Raw genomic sequence first — 23831 nt, 5'->3', positions numbered from 1 at the left:
GCTCAGTAAACATTTATGATCATTGGCTATTATAGCATTTAAATTGTGCTTCCTTATGTCAGGCACCTGAGGACTTAGATGTTAGAGCGTGATGGTGATAAATTTGAAGTTGTGAGCGAGCTCACAGTGTAAACACATCAGGGCTTCCTTGTGGCCAGGTTCCAGGGTAGCCCCTCTGTTCTCATCTCCCAGTCAGTTGGGCATCTCTCAAATGCAGCCTTTAGTGGCAGCAGGGGCTGAGAGAGGAAAATGGATAGATCATTGTAAGTCCGTCAGCACTTTGTGAAAACATCTGTGTGCTCTTGCCACTGTGGAGGGCATGTCAGTTTCATCATAAATATGGGGAACAGCATTGTGAACACATGTACTCCATAGGCAGCCTGTGACCCACTCAAGAAAGGACTGGTGTCTGGGTTCTTTCATAGGTGCAGGTTGCCTTTGCCCAGCAGCAGTGGCTGCTTTTTTAGAATGGGTCTGTATTTCTAGATTATCCCTTTCGGTCTTCACACTCTAAGAGTTGGTAGCTGTGCAGCTGTGTGAAAGCCACTTAGCTTCTCTGAGTGCCTATTTCCTGGTCTATTATTTGTGGATAATATTTTTATTCCATGGTTGTTGAGATTAAATGAGATAAAAATATGTGAAAATGCCTGACAGAATAAGTACTAAAGACTTTTTTTTCTGCCTCAAAAATGGCTCAATTTCTTCGGTTACAGTCAAGGGAAATTTTTCGTAAAATTTGTAAATAAGAATCTTGTTATACTTTATAAGCATCTTATGTTTAGTTCAGTGTTTCTAAAGCTTTTGTTTAAAACAGTTTCCTTGTGTGATTAGTTTATATCATCTGAATCATCTGATGTTAGTTTCTTTTTGCCTTCACCACTTTCCAGTGTAGGCTATAATCCTTATGGCTTTTAGATTTCATTTTGATCTAGTTTTCAAAAATACTATGAAAGGAATATGAATGCCAATGGTAAAAGTTCAATTTGAAGTTCCTTGGGTCCCATTCCCCAGAAGGGACCTCCACTGTCAGTTTCTAGTCTGTCCTTGGAGGCAGAATCTGCGTAGCTCTTTAGGACCTGATTTGAAACTGTCTTGTTGGTGCGAAAGTACAGATGTGGTACGGAAAGTTCTGTTGGGCTTGCCAGCTCCCTTTGCAGCTCGATCCCTCCCTGCATTTCCATGGCACGGTGTCTGGAATGTCTGGAGCTCCCTTGACAGGAACCGCCTGCACAGCTGGGTTGTGTCACCAAGAGCCGAATGTGGTTGACAGGTCTAGCTCTAGCCATGCTGTTGTGGGGCATATGATTAACCCAGAGTTCCTGTAGGGGAGCGAAGAGCCTGCCTCTCAGCAGAGGGCTGGTCTGAACCTGCTCTGTAATCCTGACCTGGAGTTCTGGGGAGGCAGAGCCTGCCTTGGGTTCCAGCAGGGATTTTAGTCATTGTGTAGCTGGCTGGAGGCTGTGGTTCAGTCAGCCCTTTGGTCTGCTGTTATATTTGGCTTTTTGTCATGAATAACATTGGGTGGAGGTAGAGTAGAAGGTGCTGAATATGGAGTTGGAAGACGTAGGCTAAACTTCCAGCCTTGTTGTTTACCAGCTGTGACTTTCGGTAAGACTTCTTTGGTCCTCAGTTTCTTTACTTGCAAAATAGGACTTTTGTGAGGATGAAATAAAATAACACATGGGAAAGTGCTAGATAGACTGCAAAGTGCTCTGTGGATTTTTTGGTTTGTTTATCTTATTGGATATTCAAAGGACAGTGGCTTATTCCTCTTACCTGTTAAGGTAGACTGAACTGTTGATGCTTTAGAGACCAAGGAACAGTTGAAACTGTCTGATGTTCTGCTGTCCTTGCACTTTGTCTCGCCTTTGTGATCTTTTGTCCCCTCTGTTCTTGAATGCTCCTGGTATGCATAAGAACCTGTGTTCAGAAGGGAGGGGAGCAGTAGAATTTCTGTGCCCAGAATGTTCTTAAGTAAGCCACTCCCTTTTGTTGATTCAGCTGGTCCTTTATTGAGGCCCTGCTTTTCAGCAGGGGAAACCCTGACAACCTTGGTTGGTCCAACTCTGCTATTGATGGTGAGACTTGGGAAGAGTTGCATCCTCTCATGACCCCTCAGTTTGCCCCCAGTTTGCAGAAGGGGTTGGGCTAAAATTCTTTTTTGTGTATGGAGAGGAGAGAGTGATTATCTTTGCTTTTCTACTTTTTCTCTACCTTGCTGTATTCATCGTCTTACTGGACAATTTTTGCTTCCTTCTAAATAACTTAGGACAGTTGTCTTAGAAAAGACAGGACAAGTAAGCAATGAAGCTGAACATCAAGCTGAGATGCCATGTTGACTTCTGAGACCAAAATGAATGAAAATCTCTTAAGGGTGACAGGGTGTTAAAGGTGAGTATTAAATTGTCTTGCCTGTAATCTGCTGACCTTGACATCACTTTGTTTTGTCGTCATCCAAAGCTGATCATCTTTGATCAAGGCTTCTAGGTCTCAGATCCATTGTTAGAGGAGCTGTGAGTACTTGAAGGGAGCAAGAGAGAAAGGACGTCATGGCAGCTGGTGGCTGAAATGGAGATGCCACCATGAGAAGACATGGAGAATGAATAAGTCTTTTAGCTTGAGGCAATAATCCCTTTGAGACAGGGGAGGAGCCTTTGCCAGGCTGTGTGGGAGATGTTTGCGTTGCTGTGGTTCTGGCTTTCAATGCTTTTCATCCATCCTGGTTTTCTCAAGCTCTTTATTATCTATCTTGCTGAATAGAAGAGTACATCTATCCTGTGTGGACATTTTAGTCTGTCTTTCCCATGGTAAGACTGAATTCCTAGATGACAATAACAGGAAAACATTTGTATTTCGTCAGGATTTTGCTGCTGAAAAGATAAACAAGAAGAGTTAAATCTATCTCTGCAGCTTGCTAACCAGAAGGCTTATTAATAGCCCTAGTAGTGGGGAACAGTCACTGGCTGCTGGAACTTGTGGATTTAGGAAGTCCCTTGGGGAACTCATCGGCTGGGCCAAGTATTGCAGACCCATGGAAGATGTCCTTCTGGATGAAACAGTTGACCTTAGACGTTAGGAGAGTCATAGTTTCAAAAGACAAGGTAAGAGGAAAGAGGGAAAGAGAATCCACCTCAGATCGATTGCACAAGATCAGTTGCAATATATGGGATGGCTGATAGTAGATTGGTAATTACTGTAGCACCTCTGAATGGTATCTGGTCTCATAGGAGCAAGTAGCCTATGAATGCTGTTGCCAAAGTTGTGAGTAGGAGGATAATGCTGATATTTCAGGTTTCTAGAAATGCAAATGATGCATAGTATAAACCTCGGCCAATGTGTAAGAAGAGGCAGATGAAAAATATTGAAGTGCCGTTAGCATGAAAATAGTGGACCATTCAGCCATAGTTTACATCTCGGCTGAAATGAGTGACAGAAGAGAAGGCAGTTGAGGTGTCTGATGTGTAATGTGTGGCCAAAAATGGTCCTATAATGAGCTGGAGGGGTAGGCAGGCACCAAGAAGTGAGTTGAAGTTCCACCATATAGAAATGTTAAATGGTGTGGGAAGATCAATGAATGAGTAATTGTGTGTGATTGGAATTCTCTGTTTTAGACCCTTTCACTTGCAATGTAAGTGGAGATTCTGTTGATTAGGATTTGTCACTTTTTACTAAATCCAAAGATATTTACCTTGCATAAATTTTCTAACAAGTAGATGAATATCTATTTAAATGCCAGGTGTATAAATGGTGCTTCGGGATTGGAGGCAGGGATATAGCCAATAGGTGTAGAAGATAAACCTAAGGAGTAAGGTGATTGAGGTGGTTTTGGCCTTGCATTTCTGACATCTTGACCTTGGGAAGCAAATGTGTCTCATCTTGCATTAAGGCTTTGAATTCATCATTGATTGACTTCGTGAAAATTGCCTAGCTGAGCATTTTTTAAAGCTTAATGATGAGGAAAGCGAAAAGTGTCCACTTGAAACATAGCCAAAGAATGACAGTTGCCACATTTTTAAATGACAATAAACAACCTAGGCCATAATCCCCACTGTCTCTGCATTCCTCAACGTAGGGTGAGTTTACTAGTCATTCTGGGACTCCTCTGTGAGTAAGCAACATGGATTTTACAACCCAGTCTTTTGACAGTAATTTCTTTCTTTAAAGGAGAAAAACATTTTTAGTAACAACAAAATCTTATTGGAGAGTTTTATGTTGAACAAAAATAGGCATCTACTGCTACACACACACAAGACTATTTCTTTTGTCTCTCTTTTTTTTTTTTTGAGATGGAGTTTTACTCTTGTTGCCCAAACTGGAGTGCAAAGGCTCGATCTTGGCTCACCACAACCTCCGCCTCTGGGTTCAAGCATTTCTCCTGCCTTAGCCTCCCGAGTAGCTGGGATTACAGGCATGTGCCACCACACCTAATTAATTTTGTATTTTTAGTATAGACAGGGTTTCTTCATGTTGGTGAGGCTGGTCTCAAACTGCTGACCTCAGGTTATCCACCCGCCTTGGCCTCCCAAAGTGCTGGGATTACAGGTGTGAGCCATTGCGCCCAGCCACATACAAGACTATTTCTAGGAGCATCCCTATAGGAGAGAGAACATACAGCACTTAGATTTGAGCCACAGTCTTATTAGGTGTTTAAAACTTAATCACCACTGCTACATGCTGCTTCTCAGTTGCATGCCTGGCTTGGCCGCCTCTCCATGGGAGCTGGCCATCTCCAGAGTCAGCAGTATCTCTTCCTGTGGCACCCAGTTCTTGGGAGGTCTCAGGGCCATGCAGCCAGGGAACCAGCTCTGGCAAGAGGCTAAGAAATACATCTGCAGATGCTAGGTTGCAGGCCAAGGATGGGGCTGCCCTACCCAGTATGTGTTAAGTATCAAAATCTACGTATCATTGGCTAGGGTAGAAGTCATATTTATCTTGTGTTGCATTCAGTTTTATGAAAACACATTTGAAGACTGATGTAACTGTACACCAACTTGGTTAAACACTGATTACCTTCTTTTAGAGAAAGTTCCTTCATTTAAAGGAAGTAACATGATTTAGGGATTTTTTTTTTTAATTTCTTGAAAGCTTGTGTATCATGTGACCAGTAGCTAGCATTTCTGTGCTCTGATGGTGTTCCTTTCACCTGCTTTCTTGATGTCATGTGTTCTCTCCCTACTTTCCTTTCTCTTCCCTACCTTTACAATCTGCTTTATCTTGAACGTTGTTTGGATTGTCATGGGTCTTTTTCTTCCCTGAATATTTAACCAGGCTCATGTCTTCCCATTGTTTCTGCAGCCCACATCCTATCTTGGTGAGTCTCACTAGCCATTGACGGAGGAAGACTCGTAAGTTGCTACGTTGCTGTGGCCATTGCATGTCTAAGGCCAGTGTGACTCTGATCCCAGGGTTGGTCTGCAGTAGCCTTGTGTCTGCGAGTGCCACAAGGGGTCACTGGAAGAGCATTGTGCTGGGAGTCAGGAGACTTTGGCTCTGGCCCCAGCTCTGTTTATATCTAAGTTCTTAATCTCTCTCTCTGAAGCTTTTATTTACTTATCCAAAAAATTGGGTTTGATTAAATAATTCACATGGTGTATTCCACCTCCAAAAACTCATTACTTGACTCTATGAAATCATACTAATTCTGGCTCCTTAGATTAGTTATTTGTGACCAGTTAGGATCTTTTATTCAAAACAAATTGAAAACAATGAGACTGGAATTGGAGCAGGTAGAATATACCAAAAATTTAGCTGCAGTGTGCATAGCTTGCCCAGTGATTATGGTAGAGCAACGGGGGGAGGGAGAGAGGGAGCACTTTCCACAGGTTTGCAGTCTTCTTGGGCTGCCTACGTAAGCTTGACATTTTGCATTGTTCTTTCATGGAAGTAACATCCGCTGGTTATCTTCAGTCTGAGTTGACTGATTGGAAATACTTTTAAACTCCAATTGGATGTTTTCCAAGAAGGGAAGCAGTAGGACAGTAAGAGATTATATTCTAGTGTCTTTTCCTTGTCTCAAGTGACTGGCTGATGGCGTATCTTCTCCATCCCTTTTCAGGGGGCCCTGGTTTCTCACATGAAAGCAGAAGCATGTGCCTCAGCAGCTGAAGTGAAACCAGCATGTAAGAGGTGGAAGGCAATGTCGAGGCCGAATCAGGAGTTTCTTGACTCTTGCTTATCTAGGGCGTGGGTATTGTAGGCTCAAATTGAGGATAATTTTTCTCCCTTTAGAGTTAAGGGAGCATGGGGTTGGCAGTGTGGGCCTGGGGGTTTTCCTGGTACTTCACATTAGCTCTGTCTTTGGCTGTGTCACCTACCCATTTCTGAGCTGGCCTCATCTTTAAAATGAGGTCGTTGGCCCAAGCCAAAGAATTTAGGGTTTTTTCCAGTGCTGACCTGCCATAATCCTGTAATTTCCCTCTTCATGAGCAAGACCCTTAGAGAGATGTGGCATGTGAGGGGAAAGGGAGTTGAGACCAGTCGGTTTTGCTGATGCCTCCTGTGCGTCCTGTAACTTCTCTGCCTTTTAATTTTTGCACAGCACTAAGTCCAGGTTACCACAAAATATTTTAAAATTGATGCTTACTTTTGGTCAATGTACTGATTTTTTGGCATTTGTTGAGCATTTATCAGTAGTCTGTGGCCCCCTCTGCCAGGAACACAACCTCCCAAAGACGTTCAGGGCTTTTCAGTGTGAGTTTCCCCAAGAGTAGCAGTAGAACTTGCAAACTTCCTGCATCCTCACAAGGAACATGGCTCCTTCCAGGACATTGTAGAAACTTCTACCGATATTTTCTGTTCCCTCCCATTATGTTCATTTGATTTTTCTTCAAAAGCCTCAAGGACATTCATTTCCCCACAGCCTATATTAAATATTGGCATTCAGGTTGAAGGGTCTCCTTGTGCTCTTAAGCCTTGGAGTGAGGTTTAGCAGGGAACATGACTGTTTCTCTACAGAAATATTTCCCTTTGCCTTCTTGATAATGATATCCCAATCAAAACATTTGTATTGCTACTGATAGGGTCAAACACATGCGTTAAATGACTTATTGAGAATACTTTTTGATCATGAGGGAATCTGAAAATCTTTTTTTCTATCTGTATTTCTTTTGCTTCCACAGGGTAACTTTGTGGTCAAATTGGTAAGCATTTAAAATACATCCCATCTCCACAGATAATACTGCTCTAGTCAGTCCTGGGGAATGGAATACTTTCACTAGGCTAATACCATTGACTTAAGTGAATGGTATGGAGTGGAGATTATTACAAATGCATTTAATTATTCATGCTATTGGTCAAGAGATTCAAAGGGTTTCATTTAGATGTGTTTTTCTTCAAAATAGCAACTTCAGTTTTCTATCCCATTAAATCCTGAGAGTAGGTAACTAGTTTGAGTTCCCTTCTTTCACCATTTATTTCTTTTATTTTTATTTTTTTTTGTAGAGGTGGGGTCTTGCTATGTTGCTCAGGCTGGTCTTCAGTGACTGGCCTCAAATGATCCTCCCGCTTTGTCCTCCCAAAGTGTTGAGATTGCAGGTGTGAGCCACCACACCCACCCTCTTCTGCCATTTCTAACTGATGCAGCAATGGACCTGTGAAACTCCTCTCATGACAGCAGGAAGGGAGGAGAGGGAGTGAAAGAGCTGCAGTGGCCTGCATGGGTGTGGCTGACACTGCCCATGGGTGTTGGTGGGGGCCTCCCCTGAGCACTCTCAGTGTGGATGCACCTGTCTTCCTAATGCTCTGCTGTGTGCCTGGAAGTGACGACTGATGGAGTGATGAGGGAGTTGCCACCCTGCTTATGTCACTAAGTCCAAGAACACAGACAGGACCATGTGAGTGGGATGGTGCAGCTGCCAAAGGCCCAGGGGGCCCCATCCACTCCAGGAGATCGCAGGGTTTCTTCAGCTCCCTACTGAGATGACAGCCACGCTCGCTGTCCTCTTGAAAATCATACTTATGTAGGTGCTGCAAGCTTCTAGGAGTAACAGAATCTCAAATCAGAATGGTAATAATGAAATATGCTCTTTACTTTTGAAGAAATAATAGACAAGTTACCATATTTTTGCCTCATGTTTTTCCTTTAAAAATATTTTTACCTTTAGAAATACAGCTTTTCTTTAGAATATACTTATCCTCAAGAGATCATACAAATCCAGTATGTTAAAATTTTATTCTCTTCACATAAGATTTTAGAAAATCTAGGCCAGTTTGAGCTCCTATGACATGCTTTGAGCCATCTATGGCTGTACATTCCCAGATTTTAGTGCAAAGCCTTTCCCACCAATTTGGAATAAACTGATCATTGTAACCAGCTTTGTATGAAACAGTTGTTTCAGATCCCAACCCTGTAGTGATGTCATTTTCTTTATGCCCAAAGTAAATGCTATGCAGACTAGCTTATTCTGGAATTTGACTGTACCATTCTTCTCTTGATTAAAATCTTCCACAGCAAAGGAGCCCTGCTAAGTGAACAGTCTCCCTTATACATTGGTTTTTGTGCTTCTAACTAACTTTTCTAGTAATCTTATTTTTCCTTGAGAAAGCAGTCCATCCTGTTTAATATGGAGTAGGGGTTGTGGTTGGAATTAAAAACATATCCAGTATGTTATATTTTGATTTTTTTTTTCTTTTTTAGCATCAGTGTGTTTTTAGTAGAAATGATTCAATCTCAGTGTGGTTTGGGCTCAGGAACACAGAATAATAAGAGCTATAAATATAGTAGAAAGAAGGAGGATCATGTTTAGCCAAGATAAAGTCTACTTTAAGTTGTTTTCATATAAGACCTTGAACTAAACAGAGGAAAAATGTTAGATCTCCCAGGAATCATTAATAAAGTTTTTACATTTCTGATGAAAGATATAAGTATATGTCTCAAATTATTTATATATGAATATAATACAACAGGGAAGAGATCAATTTGTAAAAAATTTTACTCCCTTTAGAATTCTCAGGGGACCCAAGAGAGAAGGGGAACTTTATTTTCTTTCTTTCCATGGTACCTTCGTAAGTGAAGACTAATGATCAGAGCTCTTGTAGTTTATAATCTTGGGGAAATAAGCTCTTAGATAATTATAGGTAATCTATGAGTTAAAGGGTATTGTTGGAAATCTTCCCATAATTATGTTAAAATTTAGAACCCCACAGAGCTAGCTGCTGGACATCTGTCTTACAGGACCAGAACTCAGCAACCCACTGGGCAGAATCTTGTGTAGGGTTAAGAACCTTATTTTTTTTAGATAAGGTTATTTGTCTTCATAGCCCAGGTTGGCCGTTTCCTGACAGTATTGCCTTGGGTTTAAAAAAAAAAACAAATAAACGAAAAAAAAATAAACCGTCTTTCTTGTAAAGTGGTATAGTGATACCTACTTCCTAGAGGTATTGTCAGGATCAATTGAGGTAATGCTTGTGAAGTGCTTAACATGGTACCTGGAACTAGTTAGAGCACAATAAATGTCAGCTGTCATCATCACCACCGCCACCATCATCAGTACTTGAATATACTTCTATTTCACCTTTTTTTTTTTTTTTTTTTTTTTTTTGAGACGGAATTTCGCTCTTGTTACCCAGGCTGGAGTGCAATGGCGCGATCTCGGCTCACCGCAACCTCCGCCTCCTGGGTTCAGGCAATCCTCCCGCCTCAGCCTCCTGAGTAGCTGGGATTACAGGCATGCACCACCATGCCCAGCTAATTTTTTGTATTTTTAGTAGAGACGGGGTTTCACCATGTTGACCAGGATGGTCTCAATCTCTTGACCTCGTGATCCACCCACCTCGGCCTCCCAAAGTGCTGGGATTACAGGCGTGAGCCACCGCGCCCGGCCTATTTCACCTTTTGATATATTTTTTATATTTATATTATTTCCCTTAATCACAAAGCCCAGATTAGCAACAAAGAACAGTATGGCACACTCATTATTTATTTTTATTTATTTACTTTTTTTGAGATGGAGTCTCTCTCTGTCACCCAGGCTGGATTGCAGTGGCACAATCTTGGCTCACTGCGACCTCCGCCTCCTGGGTTCAAATGATTCTCCTGCCTCAGCCTCCCAAGCGGCAGGGACTACAGGTACATGCCACCATGCCTGGCTAATTTTTGTATTTTTAGTAGATATGAGGTTTTGCCATGTTGGCCAGGCTGGTCTCTAACTCCTGACTTCAGATGATCCACCTGCCTTGGCCTCCCAAAGTGCTGGGATAACAGGCGCAAGCCACCACACCCAGCCACTTTCCACTTCTCTCTTCTTTGTACCATTTTTGATGCCCTTGGTCAGGGGTGTTAGGTGAGGATTGAAATTGTACCTCGAAGCTGTTATTAGCAAAGCAGAAAGCACTATAAACCCAGAATACAGAGTTCTCTGAAGTATCTTTCCATGGAGGAGGCGTTTTCCTAATACCTCTTACATTGCTTCATTATATGAATGGAAAGGGAAGAAAACAGAGAAATTAAAATATTTTTTGAATTTTCCTCCGATTTTTAGGTATAATGATTCTAATTCCTCATGCTGGAACTTGTCTACCTAGGGCAATAACTTTTGATAATGGGTTCCTCTGATCCCCCTAATGATTTTTTTTTAAAATAGCTATAGCAAAGACAGTCTTTGTGGTACATTGACTGTGGAAAAAATACACAGAAACTGAGTTTCTTTTTATAAAAGTTAGAATACTGAGAATAAGTATGGGTTTTTGCTCAAGGAAAGTCCATGCCTGGTTCTATGTGTTCGGGCAAGAGAGAACTTCTGAGGAAGGCTTCTTCCATACCTAACGCTGCATGAGGCTTTCTTTAGTGGGTGCATTCATCCCTGATAGACTTTACCTGAAACCTTTGCTAAAGAGCTCTTCTTCACTGAATATTAACAGTCTGTATACTAGTAAAGCCGTACAGCTTTGTGAGAGCTATTTATTTTATGTTATCCAGATTGCTCTCCAAGAGAACCAAAAAAAAATGTTTCCCATGTAAACCCATTATAAGAGCATTTCAATATCAGACTACTTCTGTGTAGTCTCTACAATACAAAAGGGTTATAAAAAGGCATGTAAGCTTTGGAACTGTGCAGACCTGAGCTGCCTTGGGTTTATGGTAATTCACATAGTGATGCCGCATAGAGTAGCTGTGGCTTTGGTCTAAACTGCTCTGGCTGTGGGCCAAATGCCAGTTGGTGTAATCCTCAGTCAGCAGACTCGAGGCTCATTATGGACCCAGCAGTAGGCTCCAGGTACTTTTTCTTTCTTGATATTCCAAGACTTTCGAAATCCTGGTTAACATGGGAGGATTCTGAGGTCTTACTGGGTTACTGGCCTTGGGAACAGCAGAGGAGGGCCATCTACTGCCTTTCTGCTCCTGTGACTTGTAGGCAGGGCTTCTGACAGCTCTTCCTTCCCTACTTCTCCACTGGTGTGAAGTGTTCTGTTTAGAAATAGAGTAGGTTTTATATCAAGATACAATATATTTTTTAAAAGGCTTTGATTAAGGGATTAGGCTCCCTTTACTAGTTAATGTGTTTAAATTCATTTTTTTACCCTCATAGGTTCAGGGCTTCTCCCCTAGGTGGGATGGTGTAAAAGAATCTTTCTATACCTGTCTTTCTGAGACTTTCTGAAGCTGGTTCATGCATGTTAGCCATTGATGAGGGTCTCTTGAAAACTCAAAGAACTTTATCTTCATTATAGTTGAGTCACCTAGGCATGACTGGTTGATACTAGCCAGGTACAGCCCAGAAAAGCCCACACATTCACCGGCATCTTTCCTCTTACCCGCTTCAAACAATGCCTGTTCTTCCACATGGGATCTAGAGAGCCCTTTCTCCTCTCTCCATGCTAGTGAGTATTAAAATTCTCTGTGTGTGTGCATCTATGTTTAAATAGCAGACATGTTTAAAAATAAAGTATTACAAAGAACTTCCAGTTTTATCAGCTGTTTGAAAGTAGAGCTGCTTTGCCAGAGGCTGAATGGGAGGAGATGCTGAGCTCCACTCTCTGGGTCTCTCCAACTCTCCCAAGGTGCTGTTTTTCAGTAGGCTGCCTTCCCTAAAATTATATAACAGACTTCTTTTCCATGTGGTGCCTGAGCGTGCATGAACATAGCCATACACACTAGCCAGCCATAACAAACACAGCAGTCTGCTAAGCCATCCAATTAGTGTGGATGCTACCTAGCTGCTTTAGGTCTGAGTTGTCAATGCTGGCCCCAGGTTTACCAGGCGGTTTGGTTGTAAACTTGATTTTTACCCAACAGAAATCATGGGACTTTGTTCTGCTTTCTATCCTCTACTTAGGTTCCTGTTTTAGTACTTTTAAAATCGAGCATAATATTCTAATAACCTTACCAGATATAGTAGACTGTAGTAGGATTTTAGAGGTACAAGGGACATTCATCTAGTCCCAAGAGAGAGCAACACACACACACACACACACACACACACACACACACACACACACATAAATGTACTGATCTCAAGGAAGTGAGGCAACTTGCCCAATACCACACCATTGATGGTGAAATCTGAACTAGAATTCTCTTTATATATTCTATATTCCACAGTGTTACCATCCTGTGCCTCTCCAATCTGACTGCTGTCTGTGAATCTGCTACCCCACACTGGCCTCACAGACCTCTGCCAGAGAGGCACGATAAGCCATAGTTCAGGGTGTGATCTCTGAAGTCAGACTGCCTGGATATACATTTCAGCTCTCAGCTATTGTGTTATGGGAAACCTAGCATTTGTGCCTCGTTTTCCTCATCTGCCAGGTGGACATATTAATAATACCTATTTTGCAGGATTCTTGTGAACGTTAAATGTGTTAATGCCAGTGAAAGTCTCAGACCAGTGCCTGGAGCATCCAAAGTGCTTACTACACACTGTCATATCTGTCTGAATGTTTTGAATGACAGTAGAGAGAAATTAGATCCCACAGAAATGTTTGTCTCAGCCTGGGCAGACCAACTAGGGTTCATTTAAGGGTAGCAGAATGTCTATACCACCCTACCAACCCCCATCAGGTCATCTTTGAGAGGCCAACATGTTCATCACAAGTGTTTGAGACATTTTGGTTTAGTGTACCCCCCACCACCTCCCCACCTGTTACTCAGAGTGATTGAGGACCTGAGGCTTAGCTGGCTAGAATGATGTGGTGGTACATTCGCAGGTGGGTGGTAGTTCTCACTAAGCTCTTCTAGCTTATTCACTTGGCAGTCATATTCCTTTGATTTACTGTGGAGTGATTTTGCTCAAGACCTAGAGGACAACTGAGTCAGCAGTAGGATTCTTAAAGGTCCATGGAATGACTACTTTCTACTAAGCCCAAGCCAGTATTTTGTTCCTCCATGTAATAATGAAAATTATTATGTAGAATTCAACAGTTCGTGGGAGGAAAGGAGTTTTTATGGAAGGACGGCACTGTCTGTCTCTGTGAATGATGTGGGTGAGATTACCACAAAGTATTGCTAAGTAACTACCACATTTGTCAGTCCACTGCCATTGTCTGTGTGGGAGGCAGGGAAGACACAGTGTGGAGCTAATTTGTGTCATCTCTGTGTCATGGGAGAGTTACAACAGCCAAGCCCAAGTCTTGATTTGCATGATGAGCAAGATACTTGGAGGATAACCCTGATCTTACTTGAGTTCCCTGTTGAATTGAGTTGCAAGTGGTGATACTGATGGTGAGTGGTGTGTTCTAGAACTACCGGCACTGCAAAACCTTCTGAGGCAACGTGTTTTTCTCTGGGTGAGTAAACCTGGTTCCTGCTTACGTTTGCAGAAGTTTTCCTCTTTAAAGTAGGCCGCCTCTGTGGCTGGCCGGAACCATCATTCCCCTTGGCTTTGCTGCAGAAAACAGACTCCACCTTTAAAAACCTGAAGAGTTGTGGGAGGAAAAGCAAATGGGAGGTATTCTGATGTTGCTAGAGAAGCCAGGGAAATTTACCTTTTGACAATAGAGCTTTTACAAGGCAAACTGGGCCCTACTGTTTCTAGTGTTTTTCCTCTTTCATGCTTAAGGAAATACTTTCCTATAAAAACATAGAAACATTCAGCTAAGTTCAATGGAGAAAAATTGGACTAGAAATATCTCTTCTGTCCATGCCCTGAATTAGTAATGCCAGAATCTGATGAACTCACCAAATTTACACTTGTAAATGGTATGTCTGTACTCAAGTTAGGATCCTGGGAAGCATTTGCAGCTCTTCTGGGTAAGATGAGCAGCAGCAGCCTGGCTGTTTGGGAGAGAGCTGAGTGCAGGAAGTGGTGTTTCAAGCTTAAGTTCCCTTTTTAAAGGCATCTCCCTTCTGCTTGTTTTAAAGTTGCTTTTGAGTTGTCTGCCATTCCATTTGTATGATAAGCCTTTTTTTACTCAGGCTTTTCATCTGTAGATTATTCAGAGACCGATTAAAATGATTGAGAAACAAGTAAGACCAAGTGGCAAAACCTTTAGAAATGCAGTTAACAAACTTGTCAGCTACTGAAGTCTGACTTTTTTCTTGAACATTATTTTTAAAAACAGAACTTCGATTTGCACATACTTAGTTGTCCCATCTTCATGTATTTATTTTTAAAGAGGACAGGATACATTTACTGAATAATATTTAGATTTATTAAGCACGGAAATGCTTTTGTAAAGTAGAAGAGACAAAGAAGGGAGGGTCAGATGATTTCCTTTCGAGGAAACCCATTTCATTCATTTGCCAAGAGTGATGAGGCATTGCTGACCTTTAGGTAATTTTTTGTACTTAGCATTTCTTGATCATATCATAAAGCCATCACTCGACATGAAATCAGAACTAAAGCGCTACTGTCATTGGCAGAAGATAGTTTTAGAAACTAAAAGCCCCACTCAGGGTTGTAAGGTGAATACAGGTATGAGCTATGTCAGATGTCATTACATGATTTCACAAATTATTAATGAGTTAAGCCATATGATTCATTTGATCAAGGAGATAACTTAAAACCATTCATAATTATGCTCTTTATTAGAGAAATTAGAGAGCTATGTCTGTACATGACAGGTATTTACAACAGTCCTCCATCATTTCATCCCAGAATGACTCTCACCTTACCCACTAGCTGTCTGCCTGATACACAACATGATGTCTTCAAGATCAAACAAGTCATGGATCTGATTGAGGTTAGTGAACAGCCATCCTTGTTCTTAATTCAAGTGGAGAATTACTTGAACATCTGAGATGACTAGTGCTTTTATTTTTTTAAACTTGTTTAAATTTTTAATTAAAAATAAATATATAGAGATGGGGTCTTGCCATCTTGCCTAGATTGCTTTGGAACTCCTAGGCTCAAGTGATTCTCCTGTTTCAGCCTCCCAGAGTGTTGAGATTATAGATGGAGCCTCCATGCCTGACCTAGAGTACTTTTAGAGTTTAGTCTCATTTCAATCACTGTCTACATTTATTGTCTTTTGTCAGTTAGTATTAAAACATCAAGAACTAAATGGTTTGACCTAAAACCTCCACTTAATCGCAGTTACCTGTGAGGATTACACTATTAGAACAGAGAGTAAAAGTATGATTAGTTTCTTTTAGAGCCCACTCTGACATTATAGAACTTGCTCCTACTCCTCTTGAGCTTGGCGTATGCATATGAATATTTATTTTACCTGTTTTAAATGACATTTACTTGGAAGCTTTTGAGTAGTTTATAAATATATGGTGTCATAGTATTGGCATGTGTCAGAAAGACTTGTTTACCACAAAGTAGTGAAGTCTGAGTGGAGAGCTGGCCCCTGGTCCAGTGAGTGACCAAGAGCTGGGTCATGGCTGGTTCAAGAGCATCTCACATTTACTATCTATACTTGACTGTCTGGATCTTGAGTTTTTGCATGTGATATGCCATCCACTTTTGAGGAATGTATATGCTGTCTCTGTCACTGCTATCTGGGATTCAGTTTCCAGTTTCTGAGCATAGCTCCTCACTCCTACTTTGCAGGCCCATAGCCTAGTCCCTTTGTTGCCTTCTGAATGTTTAGTTAAAAGCCTTGCCATCAGATCAAACCAGAAACAATACTTGATTTGAGAAGATCTGCATGTGTATTTAAAAAAACAAAACACTTAAGAAATTTGAATAATTTTAGAAGTAAAGTACAATCAGCCCTTCATAGCTTTGAGTTCCACATCCAATTAAAGCAACTGTGGATCAAGAATATTTGCAGGGTGCGGGGAGGGGAGAATGGTTGCCTCTGTCCTGAACATGAACATACTTTTTTTTTTTCTTTTTGTTGTTCCCTAAACAATGCAGAATAACAATCATTGTCATAGCAATTGCATTGTATTAGGTATTTTAAGTAATCTAGAGATGATTTAAAGTATACAAGAGGATGTGTGTAGGCTATATGCAAATACTACATCATTTTATATAAGGGTCTTGAGCATCCACAAACTGTGGTATCCAGAAAGGGCCCTGGAACTAAGCCCTCATGGATACTGTGAGACAACTGTATATATTCACTGAAAACAATTTGAAAAGCACAAAGAAGCAAATAAACTTATTAGTCTACTATTTAAAAATTAGTATTGTTGCCATTTTAGTATGAATATATGCATTTCCAACCTTTGTGTGTTATGTTTGAGTTTGCATGTGCACAGATAAATAATATCCACATTAAGTTAATGTCCTTTTGGTATTTTATGGTATAAAGGTATCAGGTTTATTTAAAATAAGTGATTCCAAAAATATGTTACAGACACCACTGGTGATATTTGAGATAACTGTAGGGAACACCTGAGCATGTTTGATTTTTATAATTATACATTCTGTGTGTATTTGAAATTCTACTGCATCAAACGTGATTTCAGGGTTACAGTTACTTTGAAAGCCTTTTAAATATGGAGTCTCCAGCATCTCTTCAGTATCTCATCAGGTGATTTTGCTAGGTCTCCAGTATTCAGTATGTCAGCAATTTGGTCAGCTCTACCTTCAAACTACATTGCTATCTCAACTGTGTTACCACTCTGAATGCCATTCTGATCTAAGTATCCAAGTCACCATGGTTTATTCCAATATTTTTGCAACTAACACCGTGTTTTAGTCTTCTCAATTTGTTTACTTCTCACCTCACACTCAAAGCCAGAGTCTTTACCATGTCCTACAAGTTCCTACACGATCTGCCTCCCATCTACACCCCATACATCTCTCTGTGACCTCATCTCCTCCCACTCTTCTTGCTCACTCTGCTTCGGATGCATGGGCCTCTTTTCCCATCTGTGAGCACACTGGACGTGCTTCCACCTTGGGGCTGTTGCCTTTGCTTTTCTTTCTTCTCGAAGTGTTCATCCCCTAGAGCCCTGCTCTCCCATTTGACATTTTTAATCGTTTTCTTCTGTTGAGCACTTACCTGGCTGCCTTTTCAAAATTATAACTCGCTTCCTCCCAAGGTCTTATATTCTCCTTTCCTGCTTCCTCCCCACCCTGGCTATATCACCAACGTACTATGTATTTTACTTACCTGTCTGTCCTCTAAACTGTAAGTTCCATAAGGGCAGGGATTTTTGTCTTGTTTTGGTTACTGCTGAATCTAGAAAAGTTCCTGGAATGTAGTATGCACTCAATAAATACTTGTTGGAAGACAAAGTTAAATAAAAATCATGACCTGACTTAAAGAATGATAGTAAATCTATACGTGAGGCATAAGGATAGATAAAAGTCATATAGGTGATGAACAATGTCTGAAAAACACTGATAGGTTTTAAGTTTGTTTCTCTTGTGGTCTTATTATAAATACCACTGCAGTAAATACCCTTAAGTAATTTTTGTGTATATTTGATTCTTTTCTTAAAACGAATGCTTAGAAACATAATTGCTGGTTCTTAGGATATGCATATTTTAGGAGTTGTTAGACCTAAACCATGTATCAGTTTGTACTTCTGCCTTTAAATAGGAGTGCTTGTATTTCTTCCCATAGTTCACTGTCCATTGTCTAAGTGACTTTTTATCTTAACCAAAATAATGGCTGAAAAAGCTATCTGAATACCTTAACCTGTATGTCTTTGACATAGATAAGCATTTTTTCCCACATGTCTAATTCCTAACTGCTTATCCTTTTTTTATGAACTGCTTGCTCACATCTGTTTGAAGCTAGACTCTCGTTGCAGTGGACTAAAAACCTACTTGAACTAATTGTATTGGATGGATGTCACAGGCGCCTGGTTTATATCCAAGACTGGGATGCCAGGGACAGTCAGAGCTCCCAGACACAAGAACTGGAGGGTCTGTTTCTCTCTGCCATCTCTACTCTCCTGCTTTCTTTTGCACACTGGATTTTTCCCTTTTTTTCATGGAGTCTTTGTTCCCCTACATAACTCTTCATTCTACCTGGCTTTGGTATGTCATGCCACTTAGTTTAGCCCCTACTTTATGTGACCTTTCAGTGCAGGTACCCAGTCATAGTCTAAGTGCCATGGGTATCTGCATCCCAGATTTCTAGAGTGAGCAGTCTGTTGGGTCAGTTTATCAGGTGATCACTCCTGGTCCAATCAGCTGAGGTCAGCATAGACAGTTGAGGTTCTTGGGGCCTGTTCTTTCCAGGGCCTGTGGTTGAATTGGCTTCTGTAGCCAGGACATAAGGACACAGTGATTAGAATGTTTGGTACAATTTCTTTTGCCCATTTTTTTATTTGTTTTATTCATCTTTCTCTTATGGGTACCCAAAAGTCCTTTCCATTTGAAGGATAGTATTCCTTTTTGTGTAATGGGTGTTTTTCTATCCATTTATCATTTTAATTTTGCTTAGTGGTGTTGCCATGTAGTCAAGTCTATCAGTTAAATCATGATTGCTGCTAGCTTGTAGGTTAGAAATACCTTCTCTATGAGGAAATTATACATTCAATTATATTTTCTTTTAGTTCTCTACATTCTTATTTTTTATGTGCTCCTTGATTTGGATCACATAGAGGGAGTGGTGAGAGAAGTATCTTTACAATGTTTATTGCAGCAGCTAGTGTTTAGTTGTAATTCAGTTCTCTCAGCAACATTTTGTACTTTCCTTATTTTAGTTTTCTTAAGTTTATTCTTAGCAACTTCATAAATTTTATTCTTGGCAGAATTCTTTTCAATTATGTTTTCTAACTGCTCTCTCATGATTTATTAAAGCTATTGTTTCTCTGTTTTTTATAACTGAGTACTTTGCTAGTTGCAATTTTTTTACTCAGTATTTCTGGACTTTACATGTAAACAGTTGTAACATCTGCAAGTAATTATCATTTTATTTCTACCTTTATTTTTTCTTTCATTTCTTTTTCTCAATTTATTGTGCTAGATCTTTTAGAATGAGGATAATAATTGTAATGGCATGTAGTACATGTCTTATATTGTTGTATTTTTTAGTGATAATTATTCTGCCTAGATAACTGGAATGCTCTGGTAACTTACACAGCAAATACAGGAAATGAAACTAGTGGAAAACTCATTTTAACTCCAAATATTTTCTTCACTGGCTGGTCCTGGAGCCTGAAAATTTAACTCATTCATCTCTCTTTGTGGTCAAAGCATTGCTTCTACAAAGTTCTTGTTAAAATGCACCTGTGATTCTCCCATATCTTCTAAGGTAGCATGTCACATATTTAGTTATTTGATAATTGTCTATAAATGATACTGGCCTATTATGGGAAATTGCATGATGGACCTCAAGTTAACAGAAAGCGTTTTGATGGTGCTGTCAGTGTGAGCCTTCATAGTGAAGCAGCTGCTCACCTCCAGCTTCACCTTATGCCTGCTCTGTGTTGTTCACACGGTCTCACCTCCATCCTGTAAGCCTCAACCTGAGTGAACGTCTTTTGCTTTATAAAATATGTCTTGTCCTCTTGCCTGGGGCTTTCCTGCTTCTGGTCCTCAGTGTCAGTTTCACTGTCACTTTCTCCAGGAAGTCTGATGTCCTTAAACTAGGGTATGTGTTCTATTGCATGCTCCTTTAAAGTAACATTTTAAATCTTTAACACCTTAATCTTTAACGTAATTGCTTTTTTAAAATCATCTTTCATGGCTACTCAATGTAACCTCAAACTGCCATGCCAGAGAGCATATCTGCCTTGTTTGCTGATATGGTTTGGCTATGTCCCCACCCAAATCTCATCTTGAATTGTAATTCCCATAAACTCCATGTGTCATGGGAGGGACCCAGTGGGAGGTAATTGAATCATGAGGACTGTGCTGTTCTCTAGTGGTACTGAAGAAGTCTCACGAGGTCTGATGGTTTTCTAAAGGGCAGTTACCCTGCACATGCTCTCTTGCCTCCCACCATGTAAGATGTGCCTTTGCTGTTCCTCTGCCTTCCACCATGATGATGAGGCCTCCCCAGCCATGTGGAACTCTGAGTCCATTAAACAGCTTTCCTTTATAAATTGTCCAGTCTCGGGTGTGTCTTTATTAGCAGTGTGAGAATGGACTAATACATCGACCATTGTGTCTGACACACAGTAGTCACTCAATAAGTGTTTCCTAAGTTAATAGTTAAAAGGGGGTTTTAGGATGATGCTTGGCATGTTATTGGTGAACTTGAGAGACCACAGTGAGCTGTATTGATTGGCATTTAAAGAAGTGGCATAAGGGAAGTTGGAGTTGAAAGGAGTATGGCCAGTGACCCTGTGCCTGAAACGTTTGAGTTTTATCCTGATCTGAACCTATGCAGAACTGACAGGAAGGCCTGTCTTCTATTTACTGGAGTTGTGCAGTTTGAGGAATTTGAAAAAAAAAAAAAAGTAGTTTCATACATAGATGACCTCTGTGCAACCTTGGACATGAAGCAAAATAAAACCCTATACTTTATACTTTTATCCTTTAATTTCCTTGCTCTTTAGGGTTGCAGTAATACATCCACTGGGCTTTTGCAGCATCTAAAATGGCAGGCTGGCTCATAAAGTATGGGAACTCCACCTATAATAAAGACCATATTTCAAGAGCTAGAGTGAAAAGGCAGTAGAGGAAAACACAGGAATGTGCATAAAAGTATTTGGTGCTATTTTGTTGGCAACAGAAAGGAGGGTTTTTGCTTTTGTGAGCCTGGATGGTTCTAGTTTGTGAAAATTCTTCAGAAGTGAATACAAAGTTACATTGTTTCTCTTTTCTCAAGTCACAGTAAACTTAGCTTTCTTCCCATACTTTTTCTATTTTTCTGTTACATTAATTCTATTACTATAAATTACAAACTGAACTCAGAACTGAATATGAATAGCAAGACCAAATAGATTTTTGGCTGTTTTCCATAGCTTATTTATTTGCAATATGTCTTCATGAGGAAACCTGTTTGATGTCATGTTTATTTTTTTATTTTACTTTATTTATTTATTTGAGATGGAATCCCATTTTTTTGCCCAGGCTGGAGTGCAATGGCATGATCTCAGCTTACTGCAACCTCTGCCTCCTGGGTTCAAGCAATTCTCCTGCCTCAGCCTCCCCGACTAGCTGGGACTACAGGCATGTACCACCATGCCTGGCTAATTTTTGTATTTTTAGTAGAGACAGGGTTTCACCATGTTGGCCAGGCTGCTCTCAAACTCCCAACCTCAGGTGATCCGTCCACCTTGGCCTCCCAAAGTGCTACAATTATAGGCATGAGCCGCAGCGCCTGGCCTGATGTCCTGTTGAACTGAGGCTTGAACTTGGAGAATTCGAAACAAAGACATGGTGATTGAACTGATTTTATGTGAAATTACTCTATGACTAATAAAATAAGCAAGTTGAGTTGCTAATCCTGGAAGATTGAGTTACGTAGTACTATATTTAAGTTTAGAGCCATTCTAGGCTGCAGAAGGGTGTGTATTTAATACTTCCACTTTATAGATGAGGAAGCTGAGATGTTAAGTGACTTGCTTGAGGTCATGGAGGCATTTAGCTTCAGAGCCAGATTAATAATAGTTGTACTATTTTATATACTTGAGTCAGGCTTACTCGTATCCCGTTTTACAGATGGGCAAACTGAGGCAGAGAATTCAAGTAACTTGCCCAACTTCACACAACAAATGTCAGAGTCAGGATTTTGAACCAAGGTGGTCGGCATCACAAGTCCTTGCTTTTGACCTCTAAATTAGTTGTTTTGCCTCCACCTCGCTTTCTGGCCTGGCAATCTATTATTCTCTGCCCTTAACAATGTTGCCACCAAGAACGGTTTCAGCGAAGCTCCTTCCCCAGCAAATGGCTCTTATAGGTGTTTTCCATAGCTGAAAATGGTATTAGCCTTTCCCTCAAGATACCATGCTCTGTTCTCAGAGATGATTTAGGTTGAAGGAATCCAGTTACTGATTAGAGAACCCCAGAACAGGAAGCAGATACCTCCATGCCTACATTGCAGTGAGAGCAGTGCACCCAAAGGACAGCTACACCTTCTGAAGGGGTGGCATTTGGGTTATGCTGCAGTCTTTTTATCTCCTTTCTCAACCATCTTCTTTAGGTAACTCATTTTTTTAAAAGTTTGCCCAAAAGCCAGCAATTGAAATTGATTGATAGGATAACTAAACTGTACTTTGATACTTGATACCTGTTTCTCTGCTTTGGATGACAGAGATTGTTCTTTTAAACAATGCATGTGTTCTGTGTCCCCTGGGAAATGACTAAGAGCTGCCCAGAAGTTTTGGTGTATAAAACTTGCTGTAAGGCAAGAGTCACCTACAATGAATCTGGTTTAGGTATGGTCTGTTGGAGTTTAATAGGGAACACCAAATACAACTTGAGCACACTTCAGCAAACTTGTAGGATCCAAAGGCTTTAATGTAGCAAGGTCCATGGGGCTTGAGGACTCAATGGGATCTGGAAGCTCATTCATTCAATAGAAAATTACCAGCTGGGCACAGTGCCTCACACCTGCAATCTCAGCATTTTGGGAGACTGAGGCGGGTGGATCACTTGAGGACTGGAGTTCAAGAGCAGCCTGGCCAACATAGTGAAATCCCATCTCTACTAAAAATAAAAAAATTAGCTGGGCATGGTGGCATATGCCTGTAGTCCCAGCTACTTGGGAGGCTGACACAGGAGAATTGCTTGAACCCACGAGACAGAGGTTGCAGTGAGCTGAGTTTGTACCACTGCACTCCAGCCTGGGTGATGGAGCAAGACTGTCTTCAAAAAAAAAAAAAATTACTAAGAGTTGGTATCTTCAGAGCTTTTGGGGGAAGAGGTATGGTTGTGATTGATTGATTGATTGATTGAATGATTGATTTATACCGTCAGGCTCTGTGAAATGGTTGCCTTTTCAAATGTCTTTTTTACAAAATTGTAATAAAAATTCCCTAAAACCGTAGAGCATTCTTTAATTCATCTCACATATTTTATTTCAAGGCAGTTAAAGAAGTGCCCTATTAGAGGCATAACAGAAGTGCTACACAATTATAAAGATGTCAGTCAAGTGTTTCAGTAGGCTTCATGGATGCATTTGTTTTGAGCCTTGCAGAAGGAGTAGATTTGTTTGTGCTAGAAGGAAAGGGGACACCTGAAGCTAAGGAAACAATAACATGGGCCAAAGATCACATAGCGTACAAAGGAAAAATTTAGTGGGGAATGAGGCTCGAGACTTGGTCAGCCAAATGCAGCAAATCTGTGAACACCATGCTAGGGAGTTTGGACATGATTCTGTAGAAACTGGAACGTTTTTGAGAAAGGGAATGACATCCATTCTAGTTACAGGGGAACTCTGGAAGAATTTGGGTATATCTCAAGATTCCTGGGTTACTAGATAACCTTAAAACTATCTCCCTTGTATGTTTTTAATGAGTTTTTAGTTTTTCTATGGTATAGAGAACCTACTTTTCAAATTGTAAATGTTAGATAATTTGCCTCCTTTTTAAAAAAATTTTCTGGGAGACAGGGTCTCGCTGTTGCCCAGGCTGTGCAGTGGCACAATCA

General features: G+C 40.7%; 1 protein-coding gene across 11 annotated transcripts in view; it reads left to right on the top strand.

Moving 5' to 3' along the window:
- The window catches only part of PSD3 (pleckstrin and Sec7 domain containing 3), a 674493-nt gene that overhangs the window by 362648 nt on the left and 288014 nt on the right, over positions 1-23831 (top strand). The window contains exons 1-2 of one of the 11 annotated variants that reach the window (XM_064368710.1): positions 1552-1608; positions 2270-2391. The exons of 9 other annotated variants lie outside the window; for them this stretch is intronic. The gene's annotated coding sequence lies outside the window, so the exon portion shown is untranslated. Of the gene's footprint in view, positions 1-1551; positions 1609-2269; positions 2392-13606; positions 13723-23831 lie in introns of those variants that run through there. One more of the 11 variants, XM_064368711.1, reaches the window with a different exon arrangement.

This window comes from Aotus nancymaae, unplaced genomic scaffold (assembly GCF_030222135.1).
Source record: "Aotus nancymaae isolate 86718 unplaced genomic scaffold, 86718_ANA_hifiasm-v0.15.2.pri h1tg000079l, whole genome shotgun sequence".
NCBI lineage: Eukaryota > Metazoa > Chordata > Mammalia > Primates > Aotidae > Aotus > Aotus nancymaae.
This window is presented reverse-complemented; position numbering and strand designations above follow the sequence as displayed.